Source organism: Thamnophis sirtalis, unplaced genomic scaffold (assembly GCF_051295495.1).
Source record: "Thamnophis sirtalis isolate CommonGarterSnake01/CBP01778 unplaced genomic scaffold, rThaSir2_p1.2 scaffold_1, whole genome shotgun sequence".
NCBI classification, from domain to species: Eukaryota; Metazoa; Chordata; class Lepidosauria; order Squamata; family Natricidae; genus Thamnophis; species Thamnophis sirtalis.
In genome coordinates this window covers 131201310-131215981 of record NW_028261381.1, presented here as the reverse complement: position 1 = coordinate 131215981, position 14672 = coordinate 131201310, and the positions used below count along the sequence as shown (strand labels likewise).

At 37.4% G+C, this 14672-nt stretch overlaps 1 protein-coding gene across 1 annotated transcript in view; it reads left to right on the top strand.

The window, feature by feature from the left end:
- Positions 1 to 3040: 3040 nt before the first annotated feature.
- The window catches only part of STON2 (stonin 2), an 89913-nt gene continuing 78281 nt past the window's right edge, over positions 3041 to 14672 (top strand). Inside the window, exon 1 of the mRNA XM_087725123.1 lies at positions 3041 to 3198. The gene's annotated coding sequence lies outside the window, so the exon portion shown is untranslated. The remainder of the gene's footprint in view (positions 3199 to 14672) is intronic.

Here is a 14672-nt window from a genome sequence, read left to right as displayed (position 1 = left end):
TGCATACTGTAATGAAAGACAACATGCTTGGGGAAATTTCCATGACAGTGCTGCTGTGACATTAAACAAGCCCCTAACCTGATTTTTGGGGACAAATTTAAGTCAGATGCCTGACACAATGAACAGCAGCACCAGTCAATCACTGCATGAGGTTAAAAATAGAAATTATATCATTGAATGTCAATAGTTAATAGTCCTAGACCTAAAGGTTTACTAAAAAAAAACAACCATCCCAATCTACTTCCCATTTATTTAGAAACATTTTTTAAAAAAAATTAATAATATTAACATTACAATCCAGCATTTGTGTTACAAAATAAACAATATTAACTATTAAACTGAATATACCCTTAATAAAATAAAATTGACAAAGCTGTTTATTTTGCATTGCTCAGCTTTTTTTAGCATCTCCACTTTTCTTTTGTTACATACACAATAAACAATGTAAGTTATTTAGCTTCATTTTTGTTCGGTTTCCTAGCCTTGACTTACTATATTCATAACATTTAGTAATTTTTGGAATTGTATTTTTAAAAGTGATTTGAGATCTATAATATTTTAAAAGGAAATTGCAATATAGCGTGGATATTTTTCTTTTAGTTTAAAAGATAATTAAGAACTAGTTTAAACTTCCAATAAAATAGAATATTTCTTATCTAGATTGTGCTATATGTATATTTTTAAATGAAGATTTAAGTTAATAACTTTTACCTGAGAAAAAAATACACAAAATGGAAAATGATAAAATGAGTTAATGTTGATCAGAATGAATGTGCTTTAACTGCAGCAATCCAGGGCAAATAGAGTAAGTAGTAAAAATTGTAAATGATTTCTGCATGTCTCTTACTACTTTTGGCTATAGGTGGTCCTTTACTTACAACCAATTGTTTAGTGACTACACCAGGAGTGGGTTGCTGCTGGCATTACTGCCGGTTTGGTGCACGTGCAATGAGATTGGTTGCCATACAAATTGTCTACATAAACCAACAAAATATATCTGCCAAGGAGGAACAAAATTTGAGCCAGTTTGGTCTAGTGGTTAAGTCTATAAACTAGTAGTCTGAGTTCCAGTCCTGCCTTAGGCATGAAAGCCGGTTGAGTGACTTTCGGTCACTTACTTACTCTCAGCCCAATTCACCTCACAGGGTTGTGGGGAAAATTGGAGGAGGGAATATCAAGTATGTTCAACGCCTTGAGTTACTTTTAAAAATAGTAAATGTGGAATAGAGGAAAAAATGTCTACAACAGTGCTGCCCAATTTTTATTTAAAGAAACCTACCATCTACACTAATATATTCAGTGTTTTTAAGATGGAGTAGTAACTCAATTGAGGACATTGTCTTCCAGATAAGAAAAGTTCCCTTTTGTCTGGACAGGCTTTCTCTATATCAATTTCACATACTATTTCAGCATAACAATTTCCTGAATTTTATGAAAATCTGAAACAAAATTAGTATTGCTCCTCTATGTAAGGCAGAACAATGATGAAGCCAACAGGTTTAATATATATCCCTGCAAAAACCAAAACCAACAACTTTGATATGCTTATTGAGATGGGCAGCCATATATATTGAATTACCGGACAAATAAAAAATCATGGGTTGAAAATATCTTTTCTGTATAACAATACTTTATAAGTAGTTAATATAAATTTTCAATATCATTCAGTCAGAATATAGGGCAGACACAGCTATCAGTCTCTGTCCTTTCAAAAACTCAACTGTGCAACCCCAAAACTTCAATGTTACTGCAGAATGCAAAAATCAAGCTATAGATTTCTTTCTCTCCTGCTCTTTTGAGTCAACAGACTCTGACAGTTCTTTTCTCAGCCTTGATGGGTACCTGCTCCATGTTTACATAATGATTCTGTCTGGCTAAAAACAGCTAGAATGTGAGTCAATAATCTATTTGGGTAGTTCATGCTAGAGAGTAGGAGGAGTCTGGATTTGAACAGTTCCCGTCAATTTATAAAATCATTCCTATTGCTTTGGGAGTGTTTTTTGCAGATTGAACAATCTCTATGAACTTCAGTAGACAGCCTTCATTAAAACAAACAAAAAGTAAAATAAAGGAGTTATAGAATTAAATTGTATTATTTCATTCTCTTTCTAGTCCAGTAAGACTATATTCCACATTTCTCCCTCCCTCCCTCCCTTTTTCTCCTTCCCAATTTACACACAGGTGACTCAAGACAGATTACAAAATATTAAAGCAAGATTTCTTACAAGTAACAAATACACTGAAGCTGATGTTCTCTGATATAATTTACATAAAATTCATAATCACATTGGCTGCTTTGTGATTATTGGAACATAAAATTAATAAAATAGTGCATTTCAGTGCACATATAAGCTATAAATCATTTTTTACTTGCTACAGTGGCTAGTTTCATGCAATATACTGTGTCAAAATCAAACAAATTGCACTGTGGCTTGGGGAAATGTGTGAGAAAATAAATTTTAATACTCTGTTATTATAGAATGTCATGAAATCCATGCCAAAAGGAAACATTGCTCTGGACCTAGGTGAGTGAAATCCAAGATTATTATAATAAAAAGTAAGGTATTTTTATCAATTGCTCCTTGAGATAAGTAAGTTTCCATTTCGATTAGTCTCCGGAAAATGCGGAAACAACATTTTACATTGATATTTCAGAGCTATATTGATCGTTCAATTCCTCCTGTTGTCCATTTTGGAGGGGAGAGGCACGAGCAACTGCTTAAGCTTGGCGTGTTCTTTGGGATGCAATATTTGCAGCCTACGGAAAAAGATAGCAAACGCACGTTTAGAATGGTGGTACTAAATTATTACACATCTGTGTATCTGTGCGGCAGATTAAAACTAGGGAATCCATGTTCCACTATTCCAGTAGCCCAAGGGAGGGAACACTCCGCCTCCTACGCGTAACATGCCACGCCCACAACCCTCTTCAGCCAATCCCAGCTCGCTTTCGCTCTCCTCCGGCCGGCTCAGGAGACGGCCCAATAGAGAAGCTCTGGCTCTTTTCTACAAAAAAAAGTGGGAGGGGGGAGGAGAAGCCACTGCCAAAGCGGCTGCCGGCTGTTGCTTAGCTTTCCTGCCGCTGTAGTAGGAGATTCGGTGTTAGTTCAGTGTTACTTTCCTCGGCGCGGTCCAATTTCTCCCCTTCAGTGCCTGGAGCGAGAGAGCGAGGGAATCAAACTGCAGGGAGTTCCGCAGGTAATCTGTCTTTTCCCTCTCCGCTTTCCTACGAACCGAACGAGCAGGTGGCTGATCCCCGGCCAGTCATAGCCGGAGTCCGCTACGGTTCCCCCTTCGTACCTGCTCAGCGTCCCCTGTTCAGTTGTGGTGTGTAAGGGAGCTTCACCTTTGAGGAGAAATACGTCCACGGCCATGTTCCCTCTCCCGAATCTCTGAAATGGATCAAAAGGGAACCCGAGCGTGCTTGGAAGAATGCATAGCTCGGCGGCGGGCTGGAACAAAGACCAGATAATAGCCGCTTCCTCACTCCTTCCCTTTCGGTAGCTTGGCTCGCCTTAGCTTAAGGCAGCTGGAAAAAAAGGCTTATCGGAGTCAAACCTCTGTTAAAATATCATTTCGGCGGCGGGCATGAGGAAGTCAGAGAGTGGCCGCTTACCCTCCCCTCGCCCAGTGCCAGATTAGCACTTTTGTGTATAGCTTGGATGCGTGGGTGAGGAGTGCGTTGTGGTTAACTGGTGGCTTGAGGCACTGGTCATAGCCTGGGGATGTTCCACCCGAATGTTCCTCTGTACAATGTAATCATCTACCAGACTCCTGATGGGAGTTACTATTAAGGAAATGAGCTTGTTGCTTTGCACCCTGCCACATTCAAGCGTTCTTTCTTAGGATCCTTACCTGGGCAGTTTAAAAAAAAAAGCACCTGCTTAAAGGAGAAATAAATATGTTTCTATCATATCTCTCAGCCACCTGTCAAAGTGCTACCAGAGGAGACTGCTCTACCAATCAAAACCCACTCTGCAGCTCTGGCAACCTTAATGTACATTTTCAAGGAAGCATAAGACAGGAATGGGAGAGTTACAACTGAAGGAAGGTGTTACTTGGATTTCTTCCCTGTAAGAGGTTATGACTGAGGATTATTCCACAAATTAAAGCCTCTTTTAAAAGAATGCATTCATAATAACCCCGGGGAGAGGGTGGAGATGAAGCTTTCAACATATGCAAATTCACAATATGTCTTGCTTGCTATTCTCCTGTTTTGAATGCATCAATTACTCTTATGCTTAATGAACTCAACTAAATCTGCTTGTATATTAATATTTTAGATGGTATTCTCAAGGATAGAAAACTGAAAAGACAATTTATAACTTGTCTTGGTTTGTTTTGTGGGATTTAGTAATGGAACTGGGTGGGGGGAGGAAGCAGTGTAGTAAAAATAGAATGCAGTATATGTGGGAGTGGAAAAATTATTGTTTCCTAGATTAATGTAGGAGTGTTATTTAGCACAAAAAGGGAGGATATTTTAGATTTCTCTACCTGAAGCAAAATAATTAAGTGTCGCCCAACTCAGGACCCCAAATCAAGATGCATAAACCAGTCTTGACATTCGCTCATTGGGGCAGAAAAATCTGCAATTCTCCTACTCCCTGGTTGTAAATATATAATATCAACATTGAAGGATCAAGTAATTAGCAAAATGCTCTGCATTCATGCCATCTAAAATTAGCAACCTCTTACCTAATAGTAATGCCAGCCAGGACCCTCAGTTTTTATTAATGGGGGAAGGAACCTAATGTCACTGGGAAGGATGAGAGGTTATGTGTAGCTCAGGTGTCAAAACACCTTGGAGCACTCCTCACCGTAAACTTTTATTATATGGGTGCACACATATCCCTTTTTTTAAAAACAAAACAAAAAACCCAGATGTTAAAAGAATTACAAGCCGTTCTGAAAGAAAGGAAGATCAAATATCATATTTTATCATTTGAAGAGTTCTGTCTTTATGATGGGGGAGAAAAACTTTGAAGCATTAATATTGTATTCTCCTTGCAGTAGTAAATGCCTCAGCTTATGTTGTGGCATGGAAAGATCAAGAGGACTTTGAACAGTCAGTGTTGCCAATTCACGTTTGCAAGTTATTTCCTGAGGAGTAAACCCGGTTGGGTTGGGTTGAATTAACATGTCACGCTAATCCTAGACATTGTAATTTTGTGTCAATATTTAGAGATCAGAGACCGATTTCAGAAATTTGGAGGGGGGGGGCGCTAATGGCTACTGCGGATGGGGAAATATTAGAAAGCCAACACAGTGTTACATATATAGCATTTTGTTTCTTTCCCACCTTTTGGGTATGGGTGATATTTATGAGGAGGTTCGGTTTTAAATTTGTATTTTAGGTTTTATTGCCTTTTTCATGTAAATGCAGTGAGAAACTGTTCTGATATATTAGTTCAAGTGTACCACTGAAATTTAGTACTAAGATGAAAGAGGATTCCACTGACTGCATGTAGCCTCAGGTTGCCTGATCCTTTTCTGTGAGATAGGCTGAAATCTGAGAATCTGGATAAGCAAAGGGTAAGAAACCATAATACAAGATAGCTGGAAGGAATGCAGGGGCCAGTGAACTATGCATCAGAAAACCCAGTAGAAAGATAAATGAGTAAAGCTTGAGAGAGAATACAGTAGAGACATAGAGAAGATGATGGAGAGAACTTGAGAAACAGTCTCAACAAAAAGGAACCAAATTAAAAGTCAAAATTGAATATCACTGTCAGTAACAGAGCTCATACCAATAGATAAACTGCTCCATTTAGGGTTATTATACAGTCATGTGAAAAAGTAAGTACAGACCATTTAATTTTTTTTTACAAAATGGGCATGCCAATATTTTATCTTTTTTAGAACAGTATATAAAAATAAAAGTCATTTAACTGAACAAAAAAAAAGCCTATGAAAATTGACTTGCAATTATTTATTTTTTTAAAAGTAGATAGGCCATTTCTTTCTGCAGAAAAAAGAAATCTTTAATTCCAATAGCTAATATTATAACTATCCACCTTCTCTGACATTGACTAGGCAGAGGTTTTTTTTCATGTAGAATTTTTTTTCCAGCTAGACAAGGTTTGAGGCATTTCTTGCACACACAGCCCATTTCAAATTACCCCATAGCATCTCAGTGGGGTTTAGATCTGAGATTTGAACTGGACAGTTCAGAACCATCCATTTCCTTGTCCCAAAGGTGCTTTTTCAAGAGGCAACTGGACTTTCTGGTTTTTCTTTGAAGATGTTTCACTTCTCATCCAAGGTGCTTCTTCAGCTCTGACTGGATGGTAGGGAATGGAACTGCCTTACCCATGCCCTTCCAACCCCCCCCCCTTTTTTTTTACCCAACTCATTCCTTGGTGTGTTTTTTGTAATGTTTAGAGTACCTGCACTTTTTGTTAGGCATCAGTCTTCTGACAGATGGTCTTGCATTATCCTTAAGCTTCTTCTAGGACAATGAAGAATTCATAATGGGTTCTATGATAGTTAGTTTCCTGATCCCTGATGCAGCAAAGCAATTCCAAACCTTAACATTTCTACACCATGCTTTGCATTTGGTATCAGGTTCTTTTAGCGAAATGCTGTCTTTTTGTCAAACATTTTCTGGTATTGTGGCTAAATTGTTCCAGATGTCCTGGTCTTTGCCTAGAGATGGGTTTTTTTGAACAGCAAAGATTGCCTCCTGGCAGACTTCTCACATAGCTCTTATTTGTGCTGCTTTGTAATAGTAAAATCGTGCACTTTGACATTAATAGTCTTAAGAACTACTTGTAGGTTAAATGATGAAATTCTGGAGTTCTTAGAGACTTATTTCAGTATCTTACATTTTGCTCTCAGGATGAACTTGCTGGGAAGGTTTGGCTCTTCACTCTAAGTATGGTGCTAAACACATCTCAACAGTAACAACAAATAAAACTAAATAATTGAGGTTTAAATAATGGGTTCTTCCCAGATCCTTTCTAATGATGTTCTAATCATTTGCACCTGATCCAGTGCACCTGATTCTAGTTTTAGATATTTGGTTTAGTGATAAATGTAGAGATGTGCTTACTCTTTCCAAATGCAAAATGTGCATTTATTATATCTATTTAAATTATACAATGGATTGCAAGAATTCAACAGTGTACTTAACTTTCTCATACTACTGTATATCTTGTTTTGATGAAAAATATCCCCATATTGTTCCAGCTCATTTAAAAAAAATATCTTGGAAAAGAGGGCTATATAGACACACAAAGTGAAGTGCAAATTTAGCTATCTGCTACAGTTTAGGTGAGTGAGTATTGACCAAGTTTTGAAACCTTTTAAAACTTTTAAAAAATGTTTATATGCTTGAATAAAAATATAGACAAAGTTGGGGAATGTACCCCAACTTGGTCTATATTTTTATTCAAACATTTAAACATTTTTTAAAAGTTTGTTGAATCAGATCACCTTTGCTACTGCCCAATATCATTCTTTCTTGATCACCATAATGAAGAAAATGACAAAATCTGCATTATGTCATCATGAAGCAAATTCCACTCCTCTTTATGTCTCAACATTGGGCATAAGTCCACAAGTAATTAGGTTGCATTGTCACATTATGATGCACATGTTATCATATTCCCACCCTTACCAGTGTCTAAATTGCTGCCCACAAGAATGTGATCTTCAAAGTATACTGCCCCTAGAAATGCAATTTCCACATAAGGAACGTGGTCATTTGCTATTGTTCTTTATCTAATCCGCTTTTAAGATCACTAAGCAACCAACCTCACAGACTATGGAGATCAATTCTTGCTACAAGTTGTACATTCCCTGCATTACCATACTAGCAGATAGCAGCCTCAAACAGCAATCCTTGATAGAAGAGAATAACTATAAGATGTTAGAGGACAGAATTGTATATTAGGTTTATGTAGTCCTTTGGTATTAATTTGCAAAAAAAATGCTTTAGACAGCATTTGTGTGACAGCACTAACTTTCTTGGAGTCATTTCTGAAGCATTGTAGCTGTAATGGGTATTCTTCCTAACCTTACTTTAAGTACAGAAGAAAATATAAATATGCTTTTAATCTTTAAAGATGCCTTAAAGATTAGTTGCTCATTCTGTCAACTTCTTTATATTGAGACAGTTTCCTATCAATAGAAAGGATTATACACTGAGCTATTCCTAGTTTTATTGAGTGTCCAGTTTGTAAATATTTCCCCAAAATGAGGGGAAAATATATCCCTCTGAGTTATTGAATCTGAAAGTCATACCTTGCAATCATGAAAAGCCACCATTTTCATCTGGAGTTTTCAAGTTTAAATGTTCCATTCATATTATGCCAGACTTGTTTCCACAGTCAACTTGGGCAGGGCCCTTGTAGCTTATTTCAATAGTGGTGATTTTAGTAATAGGCAGAAGAAAAACCTTACATTCTGAAATCCTGCCTGCTCCTTCAGAGGTTCCAATTAAGTAGTTGACATAGAAGATCCTTCCTCATGGAAAAGGGTTTCAGCTTGGTCAAATAGCAATTCCTCAGCAAGACACAAAGAAGCAGGCTTGGGGAAATGACATAATGACATGGGAAAATTGACAGCTTCACCAAGCCTCTTATAGTTCCTGTTTCCTACCAAGAGGGAATCCATGTAGCCTACCCTTCTTGTTGTTAAGCAACAACTCACAGATCCTCAACATAATATTTTCCAAATACTACCCAGATGGCTGAATTCTGAGGCTGATACGTTTTGAAAGTTTCCATACATACAGATAGTCCTTGAGTTACACTGGCATTTGGGATCAAAATGTCCATCGCTAAATGATGCAATCATAAAATGTGACATCACGTGGCTGCATTGCATAGCAGTGGCAAACTTTGCAGTCCCTGTTGCTGTCATTAAACAAGGATCATGTGCCATCAAGTTTCCTCCTTGCAGTTTCCTGCTGGCTTCCAACAACCAAAGTCATTGGAGGGGAAAGGAACAGGAAGTTTCAAGTCCCAGGCAGCTTCAAACAGGCCAACAGGTAGGTAAATGGCTGATGACAGGAGACGGCACAAGAGAGAGTGTGAGTGGCCAGGGAGGTACAGTGCAGCAAAGCTTAGGGAGACAACACAGGTGAGGGAGATTTACCTGAACAACTTATGATCTTCTCTGCCAACAGTGAAGGTTGGAAATTGCTATCATGTGACCATGGGATCCTGCAACTGAGCCAGTGGCCAAACACCCAGATCATAATCAAGTGATCTTAGGGGTAATGGATGACCAGAACTTTGAGGACTGATTGTAACCATTACTCATTCAACACTGTTGTAATTCAAACTGTCATTGACCAAATGGTCATTAACCGAGAACTACCTGTATATTCTTACAAAACAACTGGCTACAAACTGGTTCATTGAAGGAACTGGTTAGTGCAATAACTGCACTGTTATCAGTGTACAAATGTTATGTATATTTTTTGCATTCTACTTGCAGAATTTTGTTGCTAGGACAAACACAACTCCTTGTTTAGTGGCATATTGAATACAGTAGGAAATACTGTCCCCTTCCTTGGCTTAGTTATTAAGCGTTAGCAAGATATTTTTCTACATATTAATTTAGTTTATATTTTATTAATAACTAAAGAATTTTAAAGCAAGAATTGATCAAAACTAATTGATTATGCAATTGTGAGCCTTACTCTTCAAAAATTGTCTGATTTAAAAGCTTTCCTGCCCTCAAAAAGACTAGATAATATGAAGCATATTTTCAATAAAAGCAGAGATCATGGTAGTTCTACACACACATATTTAATTATATCTTTTTATAAAAATATAAGATGGGATTTGAGTTTGGGAAAAATAATATATTTTATTTACGACTAAAAGTTATTGTTTTCCACTCAGAAACAGAATGCTCAGGCATTGTGTGAAGAAAATTATTTTGCCTCAATTGAAATTAAATGAAAAAATTAATCAGTTGAGAATATCACAAGCATTGCCACACAAGGAATGATGTTGGCATGCTGTGAACTGCTGAGAATCATTTGGAGTCAGGCTGCATGAATCTTGAATTTAACAAATAAATACATAAATGAAACAGTAGAATTAACTTGCTTGAGAAAAGATATTTTGGAAGGATGTGCCTCTCTAACAATGAAATGCTACTTATGTCTGCATCTTAAATACATGATGTTTCTTGTCCCTATTGGATGGCGTGGTGGCTCAACAGTTAAGATGCTGGGCTTGTCAGCTGGATAGCCAACAGCCCAGGTTCAAGACCTGAGCGCCATGTAATGGAATGAGCTCCCATCCTTGCCCCAGCTCCTGCCAACTTGGCAGTTTGAAAGCATGCAAGTGTGAGTAGATAAATAAGTACCATTTCAGTGGGAAGGTAACATCGACATGACTGTAGAAATGTCTTTGGACAGTGCTGGCTCAATGGCCTTGAAATGGAGATGAGCACTGCTCCCTATAGTCAGCAACAAGTGAAATAAAATCCGCAGGGACTCCTTTACCTTTACCTTGTCCCTATTGGTTCCTTACTAACATAAGTAATTACAGGGAAGAATTTAAAAGTGTCTTTTCTGAATTCTTTCTTTAGTACAGTATTGTTAGCACAGTACTGTTTGGTATCTGATACTGTACTACAATATGATGAAAGTGGAAAACTAGGTTATATCACAGATTACCATGTTATTACATTGAATATTGCAACCAACAACAAAAGAATTTTCCTCAAAGAGAAAAAAATCTGCAAGCAAACAACCAAACTTATAGAACAATAAGCACTCCACAGAATAGACTCTGTTATCAAGATCTTAAGAACATCTTAGTTGTCCATGAATCTAGTGGAATTACAGTGGAATTCTATGGAGACATCCCCCTTCACATATTTTATTTGGCTTTCCCTCTATAGCCCAGGGATATTGTGGTAAAACTTTGAGCTTCAGTGATAGGCCTTCCGAAAAGCCGTCAAAACCTGGCTTTGCCGGCAGGCCTGGGGGCGATGAGTTCCCTCCCCTCTCAATATGTATGGTTGTGCGACTGTTGTTTACTTTTATTATTTGTATTTTGTCTTTTTATGTTCCCCTTTTTCCCCCTTGAATTGTTCGCCACCCTGAGTCCTCCCGGAGAAGGGCGGCATACAAATAATAAAATACAAATACAAATACAAATAGGTCAGTAACATTCTATGGCATCTCCAAAAGAAACTGAACTTCATTTAGTGGCAGCTAATTTGCTGCCATAGGAATTGCTGAGTACCAGGCAATTTGTGGTGATCTGCTCCAGGGATTTCTAGAAGATAGAATCAAAATTCAAAGTAAGTAGAACTAAGGTAGAGCAGAAAGCTTTGAGTAGAAACTTGTAATTTTTTTTTCTTTTTTAAATTTACCTAAGCAGGAAAAACCCACATTTTAAATGTGACAAAATGATATTCTACTTGGCAAAGATAGATTTGATTGATTGTGTGCCATCAAGTTGGTGCTGACTCTTAACAACCGCATGGCTACTCTACAAAGTGAAATAAAACCACAATATAATGGTACAACAGATACATTTCAAGTAATTACCAGTTTTTTTCTGTTTTGTGAAACAGTGATGTACCATTGAAGGTAAAAGGAGAGACTTAAACATGAAGGAAAGCAATGCTTATAGTAGCAATGCTATTTTTATGTGACCTTTTGGGGAGTTTTTTTCTGGATACTTAAAAAAGAAAAAAGGAAGGAAGTTCTCTCATTTGCTTCGTCTGTGAACCTCTAGATAAAATATATTTTGTGTATAGAACTGTAGAAGTTCTGTCTCATCTTTCTTTCAGGATAATCTCATTGCTGCTTGGAAAAATTAATGCTGTATTTCAAAATTATTCAAAATATAGCTAGCCAAAAATTTTAAGTATGTAGTAAGATAAAAGAACAGTTTGAACCAGTCATGTGGGGGAACAAAACAGCAAAATATTGAAGTCTATAGATCCCTCCCGGTCTCAAGGGCAAAATCAAAAACAGAACACTGCTGTGACCTTAAAAGTCTTGAATAGAGCTCTGCATGGACAGTTTGCTTGTTTAAAGTAGAACTGTTGCTTGGGACTAAGACCCTTTCTAAGTTTTAAGTAGTGTACAATATAACTTTAATGGGACAAAAAGAAAGAATGGGAGTGATTTACTTAAATGTCACGGTTGTGAAGGAAACTTGTCAGCTCCCTTTCTTGCCAAGAACAGGATAGCTGTATAAAGATAAAGAAACTATTTTCAGTGGAATGGCTTAAATTCGGAAGTGTCCAAGTTCCTGCTTAGAATGTTCTAAATTGGGTGTGTGTGTGTGTGTGTGTGTGTGTGTGTGTCTGTGTGTGTGTGTGTTTTAATGAGAAGGGAAGGTTCCTATCTTCCTAAGGATTATGCAGAGATCCCCCATCTCAGGAACAAAATCAAAATAGAACACATACCATCTACAGTATAAACTTTATTTTTTTAAATGAGAATGTTGCCATCATACTGTTTATTTATAGTATGGCTTCTGCTTTCCTAAAATGTTGCAGATATTTTTTTAAATGCATACAGTAGTTTCCTAACTTTGATGGGAATAGAATGTATTGTCAGTTTCCTTGACAAGAAGAACAAAGCTGCATAAATTAGCACATTCATAGCAAAACCATTTCCAGCCTTGTCTTCTTTTCTTGCAGCATCTCATTCAAGTATTTTTCTCAACTCCCTTTGAAAAATGTTAAAATTGTGTGTGGATTCTGATGGAATTGTTTTGTGCATTTGATATAAGGCCACTCAGTTGAGTTTGTGCCTAAGATTTTGGGTCTCCTAGCCCAGTGCCTTAACCACTACACCAAATGGGCTATTGTGATAAATATACAGATAGTCCTCAACGTACGACCATAATTAAGCCCAAAATTTCTGTTGTTAAGTGAGATATTTGTTAAGTGAGTTTTGTCCCATTTTACGACCTTTCTTGCCACAATTGTTAAGTGTCACTGCATTTGTTAAGTTAGTAAAACAGTTGTTCCGTAAACCTAGCTTCCTCTTTGACTTTACTTGTCAGAAGGTTACCAAAGGTGATCCCATGACCTTGGGACATAGCAACGGTCATACGTATGAACCAGTTGCCAAGCATCTGAATTTTGATCACATGATCTTGGGGATTCTACAAAGTGTGAAAAATGGTCATACATCACTTTTTTCAAAGTTGCCATTGCAACTTTGAATAATCGCTAAATGAACTGTTGTAAGTCAAGAACTACCTGTATTATGAGCCAAATTTTCTTAAATTATGGATAACACAATTTTTACAAATATGCATTATTTTATTGATATTTTGTAATCTGTACAGCAGTGATGGCAAACCTTTTTGGCACCGAGTGCCAAAAAGGGAGAGCCTGCTCGCATTCGTTGGAGACACAACACATAAGAGGAGCTGCCCTGGGGGCATGCGTGCACTGGAAAACAAATTTCCGGTTTTCAGCACACATACTTCCAGTTTCCAGCACACGCACTTCCGGTTTCCAGTGTACATGCAACGTGACGATCAGCTGACCTGCATGCATGGCAGAAAACAGAAGACCAGCTCTTTGTTTCCAGCACTACCGCACACACGAAGGGCAGTTGATTGACGCGCTCATATGTGCACCAGAAACCCAGAAGAGAAATGGGTGACACCGTCATGCAAGGCAACATGGCTCTGCGTGTCACTTCAGGCACGCATGCCATAGGTTCGCCATCACGGCTCTACAGTATTAAATGCTTTATAATTCTGGTTTGTAAATTTAATACATCCCTAAGTATGGTTGTGGACAAAGAGATTGCAAATTCTGGTGAGGTATATTTGTAGAGATTTAACAATAAACACATCATGACTGTCTTAACTTTTTCCTACTTTCTTTACTTTTACTGCTCTCTTGAACTTCTCAATCAACTCCCAGGAGGCACTGCTATCCTAGTGGTTAAGGAATTCCAGGTTTCCAACTTCACCTTAGAGTTTTTGGGTGATTTTGAGCCAAACTGACCCATGCTCTCTATCCTGCCTTACAGGATTTTATTTGGAGATAAAATAAATCCCCTTAATGCTATGTTAACTCCCAAAGAACACTAAGATAATTAATAACATATGTAGAAATAAATGACATTTGACTATTTAGTTACTCATCACTGATTTTTATAACTGGAGAAGAATATACATGCATCTCAAGACAATCCACTAGTCTGGCATAATTCTTCTTCCACAATGGAGAAATAATAACAAGATAATTGACCTTGGTTACAAGACTAACTTCAATGGTAATCTAAGCTATTTTGCTGCTTGAGGCCGAGCAAAACACTCTACGTCAATCGAATTATTTTAGCATCTGTGCTTCACCAGAATCGTTCCGTTTTTGGCAGCAGCATGTAATAGTAAAAAATGATTATTTGGTGCCACTTCGTAACATCTATAATCTGGAGCCTGAAGCAGCTATATTATGGTAAAATTAGCTTTAACCTCTTTGTGGACAAGACTAGGGACAAGCAGTCTTATTTCTGCACTAATCCCATTAGATTGTTTTACTTGCTTCTTTTACTTTATTGCTTTTTAAATAGTTTAGATTATCAATGGTTACTGCATTGAAGTTTTTCTCTGCTCGTTTTCTGCTTTATGATGTACTATATAATTATAAACTACTTAGAACACTAGGGACAATAGACAGACTTCCAATACTGTAAAATAAATATATATCACATTTTTCTC